Here is a 22,507-nt window from a genome sequence, read left to right as displayed (position 1 = left end):
AAGACGAAGAACGTTCTGGAGGTGGATGGTGGGGACGGTTGCACAACAATGTGAACATACCTAATGCCCCTGAATCGCACACTTACCGGTGTTAAATGGTTAACTATGTGTCACGTAGATTTACCACAATTTAAGACAGCTGCAGCTCTAACCATGACCCGAGGCCCTGCACGGTCCAGGCCCTGCTCCCTCCCAACCTCCTTTCGGCCCTGCATGCCCGCTCCAGTCCGCCTGCAGAGAAGCCTGTCCTCGGGCTCCAGCCCAGGGCTGGTCCCTGTTCCTCTCCGTGAGTCTCCTCCTTCAAGACACGTCACAGGGGAGTTCACAGTCACACACAGCAGCTTCATTAAAGCCACCTCATTCTTTAGGAACCAGTAAAAGCCCTGGGCCACCGTCACCAGGGGCCCACCCGCCCCTCGCATGATGGACTCATGTTCACTTGGGAATGATGACTCAGACGGTGGTGCACCTTTAATGAGTGTTTTCCAGTATCCCTCACTTGTTTAATTTACTCATCCTGAAAAAGAGACTTCAAACCATTTCCCTTGACTCTTACTTAAGTAATTTCCCAAGGAGGATGGGGGGGTGCACTCTTCAACTTTCAAATTAAAAAATAAATACATTTCAAAAGGCTTCCTCCGTCCCCTGCCTTCCATCATGGAAGCAGTTCTTCAAGCGGGAATTCCTCTGAAATAAAATCGGGAAAGGTGCCAAGAGCCCTCCTGTTTCCAACGTTAACTCTTCTGCCTGCGGAGGACACAGCCCAGCCCTGTCTTTAATCACATCTGAGGAAATTCCCCCAACCCAGGGGAAAAGATCGGAATATCTTAGGAAGGCGGATGAGCTCATGAAAAGCCACTGAACTGAGAAAGCCAAGACACTCCCAGGAACCTCCTTTAGGCGGCATTTCTTCTCCTTGAACCCCCTGAATTTTCCAGATCAGCACCATGCCAAAGTTTAAATTATTTTCAAAAGGGCTTGTCTTTACCACATTGCAAAGCAGAGAGCTGTTCACACTGTTTTCCTGAAGTGCCTTCTGTGGCACTAGCTTCGCCAATATTAAATAGCTCTGAAAATAGAGCCTTAAAAAAAGGCTGTAAGCCCTGTTTCTCTCTCTTTTTTTTTTCAATTGACATACAGTCCGTTACAGTGTGTCATTTCTGGTGTACAGCATAATGCCCCAGTCACACACATACATATACACATATATTCTTTTCCATTAAAGGGTACAACAAGATACCGAATACAGTCCCCTGTTAAGATCCAGTATTGGTTGATGGACCTGGCATTCCCAACCTTACTTTTTTATATATAATACATATCTTACACATAATTTTTATTGAAGTACAGTTGGATTATAATGTGTTAATTTCTGGGGGACAGCATAGTGGTTCAGTTATACACATACATAATACATACTCCTTTCCATATTCTTTTTCATTATAGGCCATTACAAGGTATTGAATATAGCTCCCTGTGCCAATCTTAATTTTCAACGTGACGATTATCTCATATCCACCTTGAAATTTTAGAGGAGAAAGAAAGTACATCAGGAGATCTCAGATGATGAGAAACAGACAAAAAACCACTGTGATTGCTAAAACACTTAAAATTGGCAAGGGAAGCCAGACATGTCAGGATACAGTTTATTTGTTCATATAACAACATTCGCAAGCAAACCACTCCCCTCCTTCTCTAAGGCGGAGACGTAACAAAGCGGAGGAAATCAAAACAAGCATAATCCCCACGTGTGGGGAGCTGTGCCCCGAGCCTCTGTCTCCTGGACTAGGTACATATATGCCATACTTATTATTTATGTCTGTGGCTCAAAAACAAGAGATTAAAATTTCAGGGAGAAACAAAGGATGGTGATGGAAAGTGCTTTTTTTTCTTGCTCCTTTGGAGTCGTATTAAGCCCACCGACTAAAGAAAGTGTTTCTAAGTCTGGAAATAAAGCAAGCGTTTTGTAGATGACACTTGTCTGTAAATGCAGAAAGCGAGGATTTCCATGTATGGACCTTAAGAGCATTCCAGCGCAGTGTCAAGTTTTCTGTGCGATAAGGCCAGAGCAGGAAGGCCCTGGGGGTCAGGAAGGAAGTGCTGTCAGGCCCGGGGTCCGGCAGAGCCGCACAGGGAGCTGGGCAGGCTCAGGGCCTCAGCTGTGTAACCACTGCCCTATTTTTAAAAGATAAACAGTGTGACAAGCACACAGTCTGCACGGCGGCTGCTTCAAACTCATCCAAACCACACAAGGCGCTCACGCCGAGCCTGTATCAGGCTTTGCAGGTCTCCCCCACATGTGAGTGGCCTGTTTCTTCAGGGACCCAGGGCAGCAATTGCTCCCGAGGACTTGATCGTGGCCTTCACCCAGCATTCGACCCGGCTCTGAGGGCCGGTCGTGGTCCTAGCAGACTTCCCAGTGTTCCCTGTTCCTCCCGTCCACCTCAAACCACTACCCGCCCCTGTGTGCTGGGAAACAAATCCTACATTGAGTCAATGGTACAAGAGAAAGTCCTCACCTTCATAAATGGCTTGCCTCAAATGCAGCCAGCCAGCAACTCATTAGGCCGATGACCTTGAGGATACGTCTCAGCGTTAACTTCCACATCAACAACCATTAATCAGTGCCCACCGTGCGCTGAGCCCTGTGCTGGGCGTTGGGCTCCCGAGGATTAGCTGGCTGCCCTGAGCCTCCTGGAGTACCCAGCACAGCGCGCTAAGACCTTTCCTCCTTTTTAAGACGCTAATACTTTGCAGGCATTGTGGTGAGGGAGGTGATGATGGAATAGAATGGATGCAACAGGAAGACCAATGAGGGGTCCCAACCCAAGCTCCGGTTGGGGGTGGGGACCAGGAGAGACTCCAGGGTGGCTGGGCATTTCCCAAAGGAGGTGGGAAGAAAAGCAGCAGAGCAGATGGGAAGTGTATTCGCAGGTGGGGGGTGGGGGGACAGCATCTTCCAGGGCACAGAGGCCGGGGTGGCACGCGGTGGGCTACGCCGTCACCCAGTGGCTCAGGAAGCAAGAAGGCGCCATTTGGCATCTTCCCTGGGAAAGCGAGGGCAGGTCAAGGGCACCGGCCCAGCAGCCCAGGCCCATCACTGGAAGCCTCAGCCTGGCATCTGAGCGTACGCTGCCCACTGGGCAGCGCTGGGCATCAGCACTAGGGCTCCCACCAAGAAACCAAGTCAGAGGGAAAGAACTCAGCAACAAGCACAGCTTCACGCAGGGAAGACAGTGAAGTCTGACTACATACTAAGTGGGTTCGCCAAGAGACCCCAGTAAGCAAATTAGCCACTTTTAAGGAATTGATAAGAAAATAAAGGAAGATGATACAAAAATGGGCAAAAGACTTGAATAGGCACTTCATAAAAGGAAAAACCCAAACAGCCAAGACAATGTGTGTAAAAACCCACATCAGCAGTAACCAACACGTGGAAACTCAAACCAACATCAGGGAACATTTCTTTCAGTCTGACCTTAACCTCCTCGGAGAGACAGAAAGTCCACCCCAATTATCGTGTTAAAAGGAGCAGCCTGCCCTCCCCCTCTGCCCCCTTCCTACATGTCATTGTTCCAGTCTTTTTAATCACTTGGAATACTATGTCCTTATTTATTATTTGTCACCATCTATTGAAAAGTAAAGGTAATGAGCCCATGGATTCATCTGTTTTGTTTACTGTTTTCCCCTCAAGACCTGAACAGACTGCAGGCGATCAGTGAACACTGATTAGCTTAGTGAGAGTACAGGGTGGTAAAAACCTCTTTGGAAAAAAGCTTCATGTTGTCCTCTAAGGTAGGAGACTTGCATACAAAGTGACCGATCAATGACACTCGCGGACAGAACTTGGGGAAACGCTAGCACGCAGGCACAGGGCCCTGCACAAGGGTTCGTCACAGCCTTATTTCCAATAATCAAAAATTAGAAACGAGCCAAATGCCACAGGCCCTAGAGCAGCTGTGCATGTGGTGGTGCATGTGGCAGTGCGCGGCTCAGCAGGACAGCAAGAAAACAGCAATGCAGCAGGCACCGCTGCTCACAGCGCGGAGGCAGCTGTTCTGACGTTCAAGTACAGGTGGCTGGTAAAAAAGCTGTGGTATATTTACACAATGGAATACTACTCAGCCATAAAAAAGAATAAAATAATGCCACTTGCGGTAACATGGATGGACCTGGAGATTGTCATTCTAAGTGAAGTAAGCCCGAAAGAGAAAGAAAAATACTATACGATATTGTTTATATGTGGAATCTGAAAAACAAAAAGGCACAAATGAACTTATTTACAAAACAGAAACAGACTCACAGACATAGAAAACAAAGTTAAGGTTACCAGGGAGGAAATGGGGGTGGGAAGGTATAAATTGGGAGTTCGAGATCTGCAGATACTGACTACTGTATATAAAATATACAACAAGTTTCTATTGTACAGCACAGGGGACTATATTCAGTATCCATCCCTCTCATTTGTCCTCTTAATCCTTTTAGGTATCCTGATTGCTAAAGTAAAATTTGTGAACATCATTCAGTACCCTGGTAACTTTTTAAGGATGTAGTAACAAAGGCTTCTGCAGAAGGATGAGAAAAGAAAACACAAGACATAAACTCTTCATTAAGCAAACTAATTTTCAAAGCCAAAAGCAAGAGAATCAAAGGTCTGGGGATCTGAAATTGAAGAAATGGGGGGGTTCACATAATGGCAGCCATCACCAAGGAAATGTACAGTTGGGAAGGCTGCTCTTGCCAAGGCTACCCGCTCATTGTTCCGTGGGTGAGGGACTTCCTCTTCTTGGTCATGCTCACTGAGACCAAGGGCATTTAACAATGACCGAGCTCAGATAAGCTGTTCTAAGTTCTCTTTATACTACCTGTGGGTCTGGCAGGACAAATGCTCTGGGAAAAGCTAAGACCAGGCGATCCGAGATGGGAGATCAAGTCTGACCTAGAAGAATGACACTGGGAATTGACTGGAAGAGCTGAGGAGTCAGGAGAAGGACTGGGGACACAGGGGTAAGCTGGGGGACACCTGGGGTGAGTTGTTCCATTGTAAAGGTACTGGACTGATGAACCAACCCACCGGGAAGGGAGACAGAGCCAGCCAAAGGGAGCTGAATGTGCTTCTGGGGAGATAACATTAAGAGCACCAGATGTGGACAAAGAAGAAGAAATGAAGAAGAATAAACAATTTAATGTCTCCTCCATGAACAAAGCCTGCGGGTCAGTGATCAAATGCTAGAAACAGTGAATTAATGGACTCAAGAAGGCAGGCATAGCTCAGTGATAGAGTGTGTACCTAGCATGCACAAGGACCTGGATTCAATCCCCACGACCTCCACTAAAAGTAAATAAAACAAAATTTAAAAATCTAATTATTCCCCCCCCCAAAAAAGCATACAGTGCTCTATGTCAATTACATCTCAATAAAACTGGAAGAAAATAGTGATTTTTTAAAAAAATTTTTTTTAAATTAATGGACTCAAGAGTATCATTATACCTAAGCTGTGAACTCTCTTCTGTGAGTCTCAGCCAGAATTTCTGAAGGGGCTTCAAGCATCTGACAAAAAGTCAAAGTGGTTTTTGCATCACCCTCCTCTGAGAACGGCCCTTTTAAGTGAACTTTTTCATCTAGTAGTCACAAACTCTGGTTTTAAAGTCTCCACCTGGACGCTTTGGTCCACTGCTCAAAAGGAAAAGCAGGAACTGACGCTTGGCAGAAAGGCAGATTATCTGTCACTTTCAGAGCACCTGAACTTGCCCGGGAGACATTAAGCAGCGGTTTCAATCGCCCTGTTAGATGGCAGGAAAAGATCAGACAGCGCTCTTGCTACAGAGGAAAACGAGGGAAGTCCCTCCACGAGGAAGAGTCTTATGTAACATGAATGCGTCCCTCCTTATTTTGGATACGGCTTTGCTCGCACTGAAAAACAAGCAGAAGGCAGCCAAGCAGTGGGCGTCGTGCTCCCTTTCATTGCCAGGGAAGATTTTTACTTGGATTCCAAGAACCAGTTCGCTGGATTCATTCATTCTCCATTCAGCTGCCAACCTGTTTTAGCCTCTTTAAGTTGTCACTCAAATGCTTCCATTTGTATTGCTTCTTTTATTCTTATATTTTTATCTTCTCCACTCGATTGATTTTCCTTGAAGATAGCTTTCTGCATGTGTGCACACGGGTGTACTACGTACGTATGTGTGTATGTACACGTGCCCTGTTCGCGGTAGTCGTGTTCTATAAAGTCACCGCCAACACTGAGCAAATACCGTAATTGCTCCTTGGGGAAATACCGGTCTTTCCTCTGTCTCTGGTCACAACATTTGCATCAACGGATCAACACGCAGCCATGTTTTATGTGTGTTGTTTAAAGACCCCCTACTCCATGCATATTTCTGATGCATTAACTTGAACTCAGTGCTGTAACCCTGGCCTGAGCAAAGCTTCTCCTTAAGACATATCACAGCCGCCCTGCACTTCGGACAACAGACAGCACTTCCGCCCAACACCTGGGAGACGTTTTAAGCCGTGGAATCACCAACAAAAATGCAAAAACATGGCACTAAATAGACCGAGAAAAGGACACATGTTGACAGTAAAAGCTGGAGCAGGAAGGCATCTCCCCTGTTTCCCCCTCGGCTGGAAAAGGCTCAGTGGGAAACTCAGATTTTCCCAGCCCTGCGCAAGTCTGCCAATGACGGGGAAGGTGCATCAAGCACGTCTCTGGAGGTTACAAATAAACGCCAGCAAGTGTGCAAATTCACAAGAACAGAATCTGTGAAAATGAGGACTGCCCACACATGCGCATTTATTCACAGCAAGCTCCCGGCGGAATATGTGGCCACAGGAACTGCACACGACAGGTGGATTTTCCTGGAAGACAGCGGCTATCTGACATAGTAATAGCACTCTTCACAGAAAACCCCGAGCTTAGGACTTTGCCTGTGTTAAATTCCCAATTATAGTTCCTTTTAAGGTTTCTGTTCAACAAAGGAAATCAAATGGCAAAGACTCCGAGTTCAACACGCTACCTCCAGAGCCTGCACTGAGGCCCACGAAGATGCCTCACTCATAACTATAAATGTTATTTGCTTGGACACACATGCAATAAATGTTAAACACTTTCCTTTATTTCCTGATTTGTGTTCTTTCCTCTTTTTCTTACTGGCTTTCATTTTAGTGGCTTAATTATCCAGTTGGTGAATAAAGGCGGAGGCAGGAACTTTGGCTGCAGTGTGTGACATGGCTCTGACCCCCCTGCAGATCTGTCACTCTGAATTCGGGGTGCTGTCTTCTTTGGTTTTCCTCAGAGTTCTCAGAATGTTTCTAAGCTTCTGGTGGAAATCAAGGACACCATAAGCTTTCCATGAATTGAGTGACTATTTTTTAGGTGCCAAAAAGTAAACAGCAGTCCCCAGTGTCACGGGACCGCAGGCTTCCGTCCGCACTGCGGAGGAGCACTAATGGTCGGGCCAGAGTGATGCTGCGCTAGGCAACACTGTAAAGCAGTCTCCTCTCCCGTGCCGCGCTCCAAATACTACTTTCATCGCCGCCTCGCCACCACTCTCAGAAGTAAGGTGCTGTCAAAAACACAGGCCAGCAAGCTTTAGCAGATTTTCCCTTTGCAGGACTTATGCTGTATTATGTCACTAGGCCAACAGTCGCCTAAAAACATTTTTGCTGCAAGGTTATTCTAAGGGCTTTGGCCCTCTTGGCAGATGGTGAGCACCATTCCTTGAGAATGTAAGTGTGACCGTACACCTGCCCTTGGAATGGAAGTTCGTCAACTACTGTATGACATTTGACCTGCTCCCTTCTCAACTCTGGTCTGTCATGTAATCTTCCTTTCCCTGGGTGTCTGTGTCATCAAAATGAAGAAAGCAGAATAATTTTTGTCAGATGAATGGTCTGAAATGTATCATTCAAAGATAGTTTGTCTAACATGAGGGGAAAATGCTCTCCTAACTGCTTTGCTACAGGACAGATAAGGAATGAAAGGAAAAGGCCTGGGGAGAAGACGACAGTCAGAAAACCCATAACAAGGACGCGTGCAAAGACTCTCCGCAGCAGAGGCCACAGGAGAGGATGCCCCCTACTTCTGGCGCTCTGGGGCTCCCCTGAAATGGCAGGAAGGAGAGCTGTCCATGCAGAAATCCGCAAGGAAGGAGGAAACAGAGGCGTTAACAGCAGTGACTCTGGGTGCGAGAAAGCAGACGGGTGGAAGAGAATGAACTAGCGGCCCCCAGACAACAAAACCCTAAAAAGAGAGTGAAGAGTCCAACTGACTAAAACGAGTCTGTGGAAACCTCCGGAACTGCCCCGCTGGGACCGCGGGAGGTGGGGGTGGGGGACTTGGGAAGTCTACACAAGCAGCCGTCAGATCACCAGTCACCTCCCAACCAGAGCAAAAACCAAGGGTTCCTCTCAGAGGAGCATTAAAACCGTGCACAGGGGCGGGTCCACACCGTGGAGACAAGGGGTTGGTGGCTGAGGCCCCATTACCCTCCCCCCTCGGTCTCCTAGGGCTGGTGGGCAGGCCTCCCCTTCCTGGCAGAAGACAGGATGTCTTCTCCAGAGAACGTGACCTGCTCCGGGAGAAACACCTAAAACACAGGCCTGAGCGATGTGTACTTCACCAGCCCAGGCCCATCTTCCGACAGCAAAGACTTTCTTATCAGAACATCCAACCTATTTTTCAGTCTCCCCCCATTTGAGAACAAAACCAGGTTACCAAATAGCTGAGGAAATTCATCAAAGAATGAGAGAGAGAAACAGAAGAAAGTTACTTGAAAAAAGAAAAAAGGGACTACACAGAGGAAAGACATTGCCCCCCAAAACTAATATTAACTAAGAGAAGATATTGCAACCACAGAACAGGGAGTATAAAAAAAGAATATATATGGGGAAAAAAAGATGAGACAAAGAAAAAATTCTGTATACTTCCAGAAAGAAAAAATTAAGCGCAAACAAACAGACCCCACATGAAGGATCAGAATGGCCTCCATTATACACATATAATATATGTAATGGAATACTACTCAGCCATAAAAAAGAATGAGATATTGTCATTCGCAACAACATGGATGGATCTAGAGATTATTGTACTGAGTGATTTAAGTCAGAGAAAGACAAATATTATATGATATCACCTATATGTGGAAGCTAAAAAAACAGTACAAATTAAGTTATTTACAAAACAGAAAGAGATTCACAAACATAGAAAATAAACTTATGGTTATCAAAGGGGAAAGGGGATAGCGATAAATTAGGGGTATGGGATTAAGAGATAAAACTATTACATATAAAATAGATAAACAAGAATTTACGTGCTTGCTTCGGCAGCACATATACTAAAATTGGAACAATACAGAGAAGATTAGCATGGCCCCTGTGCAAGGATGACATGCAAATTTGTGAAGCGTTCCATATTTTAAAAAAAAATTTACTATACAGCACAGGGAACTATAGTCAATATCTTGTTATAACTTACAATGGAAAAGAATCTGAAAAAACAGACATAATTGAATCAATATGCTGTACAGCTGAAACTAACACAATATTGTAAATCAACTGTACTTCAATTTAAAAAAAAGAGAGGAAAAAAAGAAAGAAAGCAACCATAGTGGGGGGGTGGTACATAAAGTGAGCATCTCTGACAATCCCACGGCGCCCCTCCCACCATCAGAAGCAGTTTCCTGATTGTCCCGCTGCACAGAGGAGGACGCTGAGTCCCAGAGAGGCTGTGTGGGGTGGGGGGTCAAGAGCCGGCCAGACCCAAGCCGCTCTGAGCCCACTGCAGGACACGCTCGCGATCCAGAAAGTATTCTGAAGGTGCTGTGGCCTTCAAAACTGGTGCCCTGTGTCAGACGTCAGTTTTGGCTGTCATGAAACATTCCTACACCCGCCCTACTGTTTATTTCTTCAGAGACTTTAACATAAGAGCCCCACCATGGGACGGCTGTGGCTGAATTTAAGTAGAGCGAGATGCAGACATCTCAGGGTCAGTTTTCTCTGGATTTTTTTCCACCTGTTAACCTTATCACCGTCCTAAGGTTTTTATGCTGCTTCCAAAGTGCAGAAGGGAAACTTTTTTTAGGTGGGGGAGAAATCATTAGTTTATTTTTTTAATGGAGGTACCGGGGATTGAACCCAGGACCTCGTGCCTACTTAAGCGCGTGCTCTGCCACTTGAGCCACACCCTCGTCTCCGCCCCCCGCCAAAAACTTTTTATCGTTAAAAAAAAACTGTTCTTGAGGGGAGGGTATAGCTCAGTGGAAAATCAGGTGCTCAATATGCACAAGGTCCTGGGTTCAATCCCCAGTACCGTCATCTAAATAAACAAATAAATAAACCTAATCACCAGCCCCAAATAAATAAATAAATAGTACAATAAAATAAATGTTCCAATTTTTTTTAAAATGTTCTGTCATTCATATGAGCTCATCAGCACTTATTAATATTCTAAAGGGTCGGCTTGCCCCACTTCCTATCAGGTCCATTTTTTTTTACCGCATAATCTCTGTTAATTCACGAAGAAAGAGGAATGCACAAAGGAAATCGTTTGCTTATCAGGCTTTTACTTTGAAGGGAAAGAGTTCAGATAAATTCAACCCTGTTTTGCAAAGAAAAACTTCAAAGCCTTTAAGAAGGCTCCTCCCCTTAATTCAGTGTGTTGGGCTTGTTCCCCGATTTGAAAGGTAAGAAGATGAAAGAAAGTTAATCCTCCATAAATTCTCCTCCTGTTTTGCCCAGAGTTTCAATACAATTCCTCTTTGCTTAGTAATTCTCACAGTGAAAGAACCCAGAGCCAGGACCCGGCAGAGCTGCAAATGGCCATTGTTTCCAGTGGTCTTGGACACACCTTAACCTCAGGGTCCCCACCAGGTCGCAGACAGACGCTCCTCCCATCCCAGAGTCTCTCAACCTCTCCCCGGTTATTTTGACTTCTCATGGAAGCCCCCAGAAGCTGCTATGGAGCTGTGACAATCAGTGCAAATCTCTCTTCTCTGGAAAAGCATCTCAAAGCAGAAACAGAATGTTTCTTTACGGTCTTAAACGGCTACCACTTAGGAACACGCCACCTCATCACACTTAGTCATCAAAACTTAGGATGAAGAATTTCACCTGCAGAAGCAACGAGAACCCTCCTGTGTCTTATTTCTAGCTTGGGACAAGCTTCCAAAATCCTAAAGATGTTGGTCTTTGCTTATTTCAAACTGTGAGCTGGAAAAAAATCTCTCAAGTTGAGGCACTCTTGAGTACTGCAAAAGAATGCTCCCCTGGGTCTAAAAAAAAAAAGAAAAACAACCCTAAGGGCTCTTTATTCTATGGCACGTGGGCCTGAATATTGTTTTCTCAAAGCTCTGTTCAACCATGTTCCCAAGGGTTGGCTTAATGCAGAATCGGAAGGTTTTAAGAGTCAATTAACATTCCCACTGCTGGATGAAAATGCAATTAAACCCCAAATTTCTTCCCAAACATGCAACAAATCCTCTCCCAAAAAATGGGAGAGAGGACTGGGGAGGCCTTGCTTAGAACACACAGGCTTTGTTTGGGATGATGAAGAGAAGTGCCGGAGGTAGACAGTGATGGTGGTTGCTTTGTATTCTGAATGTGCTTAATGCCCCTGACTTGTACACTTAAAATGGTTTAAAGGGTCAGGTTTATGTTATATGCATTGTACCACAATTTTTGAAACTGAATAGATAAATAAATGAAAACTTCGCATCAAAAATGTTAAATTCAGGGCTGGGAAGAAGCACAAAAATAAAATCATGTTTCTAGTGGACAAAAGGTCACTGACAGATATCAAAAATCTAGTAACATGAAATTTTTGACACAGAAATTCCACTTTTACCCAGTTATCTCAAGGATATACTTCAAAATACACACAAAATCTATATGGAGAAGAGCGTTTATAACAGCCTTGTGTGTAATAACAGATCTCTAAGAAAATGCTGGGAGGACCTAAATGTCCAACAGTGCTAGTTTAACAAGTTCTGGTTAATTTAGTAAATAAATGACCCTTACCTGGTGGCCACGCCCCCTCGTATCACTGTTTACTCTTCTGTCTCTGACTCTGCACTAAGTCCGGGCAGTCCTCTGCCTCTTTCTAAGACTTTCCTTCAATTATCATTGGTTCACTCAGCAATTACTTACTGACACTTCCTGTGTCAGGACCACAGGAGGTGCTGCGGATAAAGCTTTCAACAAGTCGGACAAAGTCCGTTTGCTCGTGAAGTGTATACACTTTGGGGAGAACACAAGGAAGAAAATCGGCCACTATAATATTGCGTGCCGGGATACGCATCCTCGGGGCCCGAGGGTGTCAGTCAGGTCCCTAAGCCAGAGCTGGCGCATCTGAGACGCCTTCCGGGGAGAGGTCCCGGCGTCAGGAGGAGGAGCACAAACTAGGTTGGGGAAGAAAAGGAGAACATTCCAGGCAGGCAGAGAAGATGGTATAAGGACTCGGGTTAAAGAGAGCAAAGCATACTCAAGAAACGGGACGTATTTCAAAAAAGCGTGAGCATAGAGATGCCAGGAAAAGACAGCAAGAGAGAACACATCTGTGAAAAAAATTAGTTAAAAAAATAAACAAAGACCTACTGCAGAGCACAGGGAGCTGGTGGACAACCTGTGATAACCTACAGTGAGAAAGAGTGTGTGCGTGTCACTGAATCCTCACACGGCGCACCAGAAACTACACAATACTGTACATCACCTGTACTTTGATTTAAGAGAGAGATCCAGCCATGACCATGCAGCTTCACAGCAGACTCCACCTCAAGACCAAGGTCAGTGACTCACCTACTGGGTGTCTCCAGATGGACCAGCCACAAGCACCCTGGGGCCACGCGGTCCCCATCTGCTCCCCACCCCCCACCCCGAGCCTGGCTCTCCGGCCTCAGTCCCAGCCCTAGGGAGCAAAGCTGCCAGAAACCCTCCTTCTCTCTTCCGCCCGGTGCCCTTAGGGTGGGCACCTTGGGGAGCAGGTGAAGGCAGGGCCAGGTAGAGAGGACCTCAGCTGTGGTGCAGGCCCAGGGACAGCCTCACGGAGCCCACAGGAACGGCCTCTGCGGCCACATCACTCAGTCCCTGCCTGTGAGCCACCGGGAAGGGCCTTGGGGAGGCAGTCCGAGTGGCTGGCAGACCTCCCCCCAGGTGGCAAGTCCTTTCTTAGGGGGGCGTAACCACGCACCTCCATGCCCATTACAGACATAATGAAAGTCCTTTCCCATCTACTTCCTAAATATCTCGATTCCATCTCCACTCTCTGTGTCCCCTTTCCAAAGTCTACAGCAGCCTCTTCCCTGGTGTCGCCGTCACCTCCAGCGCTCCGACAAGCCCCTCCCCAGACTTCAGTCGGCATAATCTTTCCAACCGGATCGTCGGTCTCCTGTTCAAACACTTTCACAACTTCTCGATGCACCTGGGCTAAAATCTGGATTCCCTAGCCATGTTTCAGGGAGCTTCTGTCACCTCTGACCTTGACTTGGTGCCGCAGGTCCCCACCTCCCCACCCCGGTGCGCTGGCCATACCCACACCCACACCCACCTCCACTTGGTTTCCCGTGACCCCTCTGCCCCAAACAGCCTCCCTTGGCTCTTGGTCTGGTTAATTCTCACGTATCTTTCAAGGCTCCGCTTAAATACACCTCTTTCCAGAAAGCTGTGGTTCTATCCCGCACCTGCCCTTTACAGCCGGGTGGTGTCTCAGTTCCCTGTTTCTTTATCCCTCACTGAACTATAAGCTTTGTCACGGCAGGAACTCTGTCCCTCTTTTCTCCCCACTTCTACTGACAAACAACTGACGTCCATCCCTGATAAGTGGAAGGCGTCCCGCATGATGGTGTGATTCACACACACTGTGAAGAGACAACCACAGTGGTCCAGCTAACACCCATCTTCTCAACAGATACAAGAAGAAGAAAAGAAAAAACACTCTTCTTGTGATGAGAACGCCTGGGACCTTGTCTCTTAACCACATTCCTCAACACCACGCAGCAGTGTGACCGTGGCCGCCACGCCGGACGGTCCATCCCCAGTCCATTTATCTTGTAAGTAGAAGTTCATCCCTTCTGCTAACGTTGACAGACCATCCCAGAAGCCACGCAGCACCCAGGACCACTGCGGCTACACACTCCTGTCCTGGAAAGGTGTTGGGGGTGCACTGCTCAGGGAGAACAGCAGGGTCCCGCATCACCCCATTTGTAGCTAACAGACACACACTACTATATATAAAACAGATAAACCACCAGGACCTATGGTACAGCACAGGGAACTAGACTCAATTTCTTGTAATGAGCTTTAATGGAAAAGAAACTCAAAATATATATGTATGTATGTACATATATGTATAACTGAATTGCTCTGCTGTACATCCAAAACCAACACTGTACACTGACCGCACTTCAATAAAGAAAAAAAAGATATCATCCCATTTGTAGAGGAAAATGTTCTCAAAAAGTTCTCCAAGGACAAATGACACCTGAAATTGTCTCAGGTCCGCTGTCAGCCTACTCACTAAAGGGGTGGGGTCATCTGTCTCCCTTGGCTTCGTTTTTGTTTATGTGTCTTCTGAGATTTGGGAGGCATAAGCTTCTTTTTTTTTTTTTATTTAAGACTAATAATAATGAAAAACGAAACGGACTTTTACAGAAAAGTAATTTAGGAAACTCAAGATGTGAAGCGGCAAAAATGGCTAAGCTTCTCCAAGAACACAGACTTCTGAGGCTGTTTGTTAAATCTACAAAAACAAGGGAATTGACTCAACTCCTGACTCTTGGGTTCAGGAATTGGATCCTCAAGTTCCCTGTCACATTCTGCTTTTACGACAAAGGAAAACATCGCCGCTTCCCTAGAAACAGGCTGTGTTTTCCGACGACAGTGTTATCGTCGCTCAATTTTTCCTCTCTTCGTTAAATCTGTGTATTTTGGAGGAATGTTTTAAACGCTATCAGAAGGCACTTCACCTTCCAGCTATTTTTCTTGCACACACTGACCAGTGTCTCCCAATACTCCCCACTGCAGGACGGGGATGGAGCCCGAGGGAGGCTGACCGCGGCCACCCGCTCTGAGTCCGGATGAGGCCACCACTTACTTAGTCCGCACCTGTGCCCGCTCCGTGCCAACATCTTAATTTCAAAAACAGCACGATTTTATCAGTTTTGTGTGAAAGCCACTTCGCAGCACACAGATGATCTCTGCGCTTTTTCTAGACCCTGGCAGAAATCTCGGCTTCCTGGTTTCTCACCTGCCCCACCCCCACGGGGAACAGCAGGTTCTGAGGCAGCTACCCTGGGGGGAGCGGGGTCAGCGGGTTTTGGGGGAAGGTTAACCAAATACCCTCCAGGACTATTCACACGTGAACCCTGTCGGCCGTTTATCTTGGCACCTGGGTGAGAATGGTGTTTGCAAAACTGGAACAGAAACCCAGCTACTTTTTGGAAAGGGGGAAGGGGAAGGAGGGGGGGCAGCTAAGGGAGGGGTCATCTGAAAGATGACCAGCCTCTGAGAGCAGCAACATGCAAGTCTCAGGGAGGGAGGGGCAAAGCCAGGTGGAATTTTTCCTCTGTCGTTTTCCCAGGCTTCTTTTTTTTTTTAATTCTTGTTTTTTACTGAAGTGTAGTCGATTTACAATGTTGGTTTCAGGTGTACAGCAAAGCGATGCAGTTATACATATACATACATACATATGTATATTTTCAGATTCTTTTCCATTACAAGAAATTGAATATAGTTCCCTGTGCTACACAGTAGGTCTCTGTTGTTTATCTATTTTATATACAGTAATGTGTACCTGTTAATCCCAGACTTCTAATCTATTCCTCCCCCACCTTTCCCCGCTGGTAACCACAGTTTGTTTTCTGTGTCCATGAGTCTATTTCTGGTTTTTAAATAAAATCTCTATTTTTTTTTAGATTCCACATATAAGCAACATTATATATTTGTCTTTCTGTCTGACTTACTTCATTTAAAATGATAATCTCCAGGTCCATCCATGTTGCTGCAAATGGCATTATTTCATTCTTTTTTATGGCTGATGGCTGAATAGTATTCCATTGTGTATATATACACCACATCTTCTTTATGCAGGCATCTGTCCGTGGACACTCACCCAGACTTCTTACAGGGGCGGCTTTCAGTCGGGGCTTCAGACAGGCTCTGTGGGCCCTCTGTGTCTCTTGTGCTGGGAGAGAAGGCTGGGAACTGGTCATCCCTGCATTTATCACCACCTTCATCATAACAGCCAGGGATGGGGGCTACCCTCCCGTTACAAATGGAAATGAAGATTCAGAGAGGTCTGCGACATGCCAGGGCCCTGAAGCAGGCGGCCCAGGCCAGGCCCTTCCTCCCCTGCTCTGCGCTGGGCACCAGTAAGGAGGGGCTCTCAGACCTCGGGCCTCCCCTTTTCTGCAAAACCCTGGATCCCTCTACAGCGGCGTCCTATCCCAGGTTTTAAGCTTTCCCTGCACAGCGCTGGACACCAGCTGGTCTACTAGACAGTGGATCCTCCTCCGCGCCCTCCTCACTGCTTCCCTGGAAGTTTCTGGAGCGTGGCAAGCATTCAGTACACATCTGCTGATGAATACACTGGCCTAACCTGAACGGTAAGTTTTTTTCTTTTCATAGTGCTTATTCTCTGTTCGATTCCTGTGTCTCACTCATACTCCACGAGGACATTTCTGACCTGCCAGGAGTCCTTTCTTGTCAATTCTGAGTCGTACAGTGTATTAAGATGCAAGACTAAACACTGGATTCACATCAGACCCATACCACTCGGCCTGCACCGACGCATAGGCGTGAAATCAACATCCAAGAAAGAGCAACAGATGTGTCCCAGCTCCTTCCGTAAGGACGGAACTCTCTCCAGAACGAGAAATGCGTCAATATGTAGGAATATAAATACACAGAGACATTCTTTCACTGAAAGGCCACCGCGGACACTGCTGCTCCCTTACGTTTCCACCCCTTTGCTCCTCCACGTGACACCCTGTTGGAGTTCGGGTGGCACTGATTCCCAAAAATCAAATCCTTGATTGACTCAAAATTGATCTTTGATTGTCAAAAGGTTCAGGGAACCCAAGGTCAATGTGGGGCGCTCCTCTGGCCCCGGGACTTGGTTCTGGGACAGGACCCATCAGTGCAGAGCCCAGGGATTTTATTTGGCCCTTGAGGGATAAACGTACTCTCTTCGGCTCTCACTGAACACAGAAATAAATAGGTCGACTCAGTTGCGCGTGTCTGTATGTCTCTCTTACTTGTGTGTGTATCCATATAGATAAACATACAAACAGCCAGAAAGGGAGGTGGATGGAGTGACAGACAGCAGTTCTCAGCAATGCTCAGCCGTTAACAGAAGGTACTGGACGGTGGTATTTTGTGTCTCACCTCTGCAGTTTACAAACACTGTCACACAGCTGTTCTCTGATGTTCACAGCACGCCTCTGAGGTATGATTATTACCCTACTTTACAGGGACGACACTGGGACCTCGGAGAGGTTCTGTGCTGTGTCCCGTGCCACGGAGAGCAGGTCACCTGAGCACTGTCCCCACGGGCAGCACGTGAGAAAAGGTGAGCAGAGAAACCCCTGGAAGGCAGAGCCCAGCCCAGGACAGAGCTGGGCGTGTCTGAGACTGTCAGGGGGGCAGGATGACACTTTAGATGGGGAACAATGAAAACCACCAGAACTCGGGAGAGAAAAGAGATCCCAGAGCTGAATCAAGGTCGGTCCGCCTCCAGAGCTCTGCTTCCACTCAGGCCAGTACTGACCCCAAGATAAAGACTCCTAATGCACCAGGAGTGAGGGCCAGACACCACCTGAGAGGAACCCACACGACCATTTGTGGGCTGTGAGCAGTTGATCTTTGACCAAGGCGGGGCCGGGTGGGGGGATGACTGGGGCCACCCCAAACTCCATCAAAGACCACGTATAACCTCAGTCGGTCCCCCGTGTCCCAGTTCCTCATCCCCATCAGCAGATTCAACCAACCCACCCTGCAGCACCAAAGTGGGTTATTTTTCCAAAAATCTGCATGTAGGTGGACCCAAACAGCTCAAACCCGTGTTATTGAAGGCTCAGCTGTATTTAAATGGAGTTCGCCCTTGTAAGTGTCCCGGCAAGGGGGCCATTTCTGTAGAATGGGTCCAGGGCCTGGCGTGTTTTCACGTGTTACCACGTGAAGGACTCTGCGCCGCCTCCTTTAGGACTCGGGAGCCCCACCTGGCCCACGAGGAAGGGTCCTGATTCTCTAATGCTCCACAGCTTAATGCAATGTCTCAAACACACAGGGCCCGAGAGCTGGGACACTGTATCCCATCGACATTCAGACAGCGGCAGAAAGTGATGACAACTTATTAGCTATTGTGTGGGTTACTGATCAGTGTCTCTCAGCCCCACGCCCCCTCCCCCAATGTTCTGCTCTGTAACTCTTCTTCTACTCGTGGTAGAATACACAGAACATGAAGTTTACCATCGTAACCATTTCCAGCCGTGCAGCTCAGTGGCGTTAGGAACATTCACACTGTTGTGTCACCACCATCACCACCATCTGTCTCCAGAACTTTTTCATCTTCCCAAGCTGGAACTCTGTCCCGTTAAACAGTAGCTCCCCGCTTCCCTCTCCCGAGTCCCGCAAACCACCGTCCTCCTCTGTCTCTGTGAATCGGATTCCTCTAGGAACCTCGTATCAGTGGAATCATACAGTGTTTCTCTTTCTGTGACCGGCTTACTTCACTTAGCTTGAAGTCCTCAGGTTTCATCCATTTTGTAGCCTGTGTCAGAATCTCCCTCCTTTGCAAGGTTTGCTACAACAGCTTTGTACGGATGAACGACATGTGCTTATCCGGTCATCCATGGATGGACACTTGGGTGGCTGCCACCTTTGGCTGCTGTGAACAATGCTGCCATGCACATGGATGTACAAGCCTCTATTTGATTCCCTGCTTCCAGTTCTTTGGGGAGTATACCCAGAAGTAGAATTACTGGCTCATATAATAATTCTAGATTTAATTTTTTTTGAAGACTTGCCATACAGCTCAGTGACTCACAGGTTGGCTAGGACTCCAAAAACCACATTTCCCCAACTCCCTCGGCAGCTAGCTTCTCATTACTCTCTACCGACAAGAGTCAAAGACAAGAAACGGGAAGATAACAAGAGCGAGCGAGCCGTCCTGCCTCCACAGGAAGTACCACGTCCAAGAAGAGAACCCAGCTCTGCCCTTCCCCCAGCTTCTGACCTTGACAAATCTCTACCCTTTGGGATTGGGATTATCTCTAAAAGTAAGAGCTGAGTTGGTGGGAATGTCATTTGGTGCAGCCACTATGGAAAACAGTATGGAGATTCCTTTAAAAACTAAAGATAGACTTACCATATCATCCAGCAATCCTACTCCTGGGCATATATCCTCAGGGAACTCTAATTCAAAAAGATACATGCTCCCCAATGTTCACAGCAGCACTATTTACAACAGCCAAGCCATGGAAGCAACCCAAATGTCTTTCAACAGATGACTGGATAAACAAAATGTGGTATACATATACAATGGAATACTACTCAGCCATAAAAAAGAATAAAATAATGCCATTTGCAGCAACATGGATGGACCTAGAGATGATCATGCTAAGTGAAGTAAGTCAGACAGAAAAAAACAAGTATGATACCAATTATATGTGGAATCTAAAAAAAAGATACAAATGAACTCACTGACCAAACAGAAACAGACTCACAGACATAGAAAACAAATTTATGTTTACCAAAGGGGAAAGGAGGGGGATAAATCAGGAGTTTGGAATTAGCAGATACATACTACCATACATAAAACAGATAAACAACAAGATCCTACTGTACAGCACAGGGAACTATATTCAATACCTTATAATAACCTGTAATGAAAAAGAATATGAAAAGAGTATGCATAACCAAATCACTATGCTGTACGAAAAATTAACACAACGTTGTAAATCAACTGTACTTCAATTTTAAAATAAAATTAAACAAAAATAAGAGCTGAAAACATTTTTAAAATTCTTTTAGGCTATAGAAGGCTACCATTTTATGTAAACAGAAGCGCATTAAGCTAGGCAGAATAGTGTAAAAATCATACACACCACAGAGGTAAATCCCACTTGAGTGCTCCTAGCCTAAAGGTTTGCTGCTTCTGCCAAGATTCAGACTCCCAGCTTCCAGTTCTGGCCGAGTACCTCGTACCAGCCCTAGCCTCCCACCGCAGATGACTATTAAATTGTCCATGTATATAAACCAAATGTCTTCTAGCCCTGGACAACAGGAAGCAGAGGGTGGCAATCCTTGAGAAAAGGGAAATACTCGAAATGAGCCCCAATTCACCCTGGCTTTCAGCCCAGGGTCATATCGGACGGCAATGCAGGGAGTGGAACCCAAGCACACAGCCCTGACCTCTACGACGTAAGTAGAGGCAGATGGAGGCGGTTGGGGCAGCGGGGGCAGCTGGAATTCGTGGGGACAGGGACAAGGGAGAGGGGATGGCAGAATCGAAGTGATAGCTGCCCCTGGTCCTGGGCTGGCAGCTGGACCCCACCAGCACAGAGCGAGTTCCCAGAGGCGCTGCAGAGGAGAGCTCAACGGGGGTCCCCAGGTCAGGGAGAAGCTGGATTCCCACGGCCACAGGCATTCAACTCAGCTCCCAGAAAGGTCATGCCTTCTGAGTAAAGAACATATCCCAGAATAAGGACCAGACCCCAGGATGAAGGCCAAACAGAAACAGACTCACCTGGTAGGATCAAGAGACCCCACTATTAACCACTTGCTAGAATTAAAACTCAATAATCTTTTTTTTTTAATTAAAGTATAGTCAGTTACAATGTGTCAACTTCTTGTGTGCAGCACAATGCCCTAGTCATGCAAACACATACATATATTCATCTTCATATTCTTTTTCAGAAACTCAATAGTCTTTAAAGGAAGATGGCATCATCGAACAGCCCTGAACATACATCCTCCTGAATGCTCAGCATGCAATGAAAAATTACTGGATATGCAAAGGATCGTGAAAGTGTGACCCATAACCTAGAAATTACACGCCCTCCTTGTGTGCATCCAGTCCAGTCGAGAGGCTGAGGCGATGTCTGAGGCAGCAGAATGGCTGGGGGGCCTCCTGAGCCAGGAAGACCCTGCAGTAACCAACTCAGCACTAATCTTACACAGAAGCAGAGGACAGAATGAGGCTGCCAGGGGCCGGGGGGGGGGGCGGGGAGGGGACATGGGGAGATGCTGGCTGACAAGGGGTTCAAAGTTTTAGCTGTGCAAGATGAGTAAGTTCTGGGGAGCTAAAGTCCAGCAACGTGACTGTGGTTAACATCACTGCCTTGTAGGGATGGCTGAAACCTGCCAAGAATTAAGAGCTCTCACCACCCCCCCCCCAACACACACACAAGACAACTACGGGAGGAAGCGGACACGGGAATTAGCCTGACTGTGGTGACTGCTTCACAGTGCACATGTATATAAAGCATCAACTGCACACCTTAAACATGCACACTTTTTGTTTGCCAATTACACCTCGATAAAGCTGGTGGGGGGCGAGAGCGGACTTAACCTGTCAGCACCGCCCCCCGTGCCCGGCCCTTACCCACATCAGCTCATCCGTCCTTACCAGCAGCCACAGCCTGGTGTTGTCCCCCACAGTTACATACGAGGACCGGAATCACGGACAGGCAAGGGAACTCACCCAGGTGTCACAGAAACTTAGTGATTTAAAGAAAATTTTTAATGAAGTGACTTGAATTTAACCCTGCTGACTTAAATATCTTACCTTCATCAAGTGCTATAAAACTATGTGTTAACACAAAAACAAAATAAAGAAAGAAACAAAAAACCCAGCAAGAGGTCAATGGAAAGCAGAAACCATGTACAAAATGCTTTTTCTTAAAAGAGAAAAATAAGACATAAAGGCAATTTTATTTGTCACATTACACCTCAAACATTTGTGTGTGTGTGTTTCCCTTTCTTTAAAATTTCTAAATTTTTTCTAGGGGGAGGTCATTATTTATCTGTTTATTTTTTAAATGGAGGTACCAGGGATTAAACCCAGGACCTTGTGAACACCAAGCATGTGCTCTACCACTGAGCTATACCCTCCTCCTCTAAAAAAAAATTTTTAAGAGGTATATTGAGAGCAAGGACTCAAAGAGATATCTGCACACCCATGTTCATAGCTGCATTATTCACAACAGCTAAGAGGTGGAAGCAACACAGTGTCCACTGATGGGTGAATGGATAAACAAAATGTGGTCCATACCTACCATGGAATATTACTCAGCCTTTGAAAGGAGGAGAATTCTGTCACATCCTACAATGTAGATGAACCTTGAGTTAATGACAGAAGGACAAACACTACAGGATTCCTCTTATGTGAGGTACTTAGAGTAAAAAAATTCATGGAGACAGGAAGTAGAATGGTGGGGGCCGGGGGCTGAGAAGAGGGAAACAGGAATGAGTGTTTAATGGGGACAGACTTCCAGTCTGGGAAGATGAAGAAGT

The 22,507-nt window shown here is 46.5% G+C and overlaps 1 long non-coding RNA gene and 1 other non-coding gene across 2 annotated transcripts in view; one reads left to right on the top strand and one right to left on the bottom strand.

Moving 5' to 3' along the window:
- The window catches only part of LOC105097061 (uncharacterized), an 89,332-nt gene that overhangs the window by 48,577 nt on the left and 18,248 nt on the right, over nucleotides 1-22,507 (bottom strand). The window lies entirely within an intron of this gene.
- LOC116149683 (U6 spliceosomal RNA) lies at nucleotides 9,313-9,419 on the top strand. The gene has a single exon (XR_004133325.1). It is a non-coding gene; the product is annotated as a U6 spliceosomal RNA (small nuclear RNA).

Source organism: Camelus dromedarius, chromosome 30 (assembly GCF_036321535.1).
Source record: "Camelus dromedarius isolate mCamDro1 chromosome 30, mCamDro1.pat, whole genome shotgun sequence".
In the NCBI taxonomy this organism is placed as follows: Eukaryota; Metazoa; Chordata; class Mammalia; order Artiodactyla; family Camelidae; genus Camelus; species Camelus dromedarius.
The sequence above is the reverse complement of the archived record's forward strand: the minus strand, read 5'-3'. Positions and strand labels throughout refer to the sequence as shown.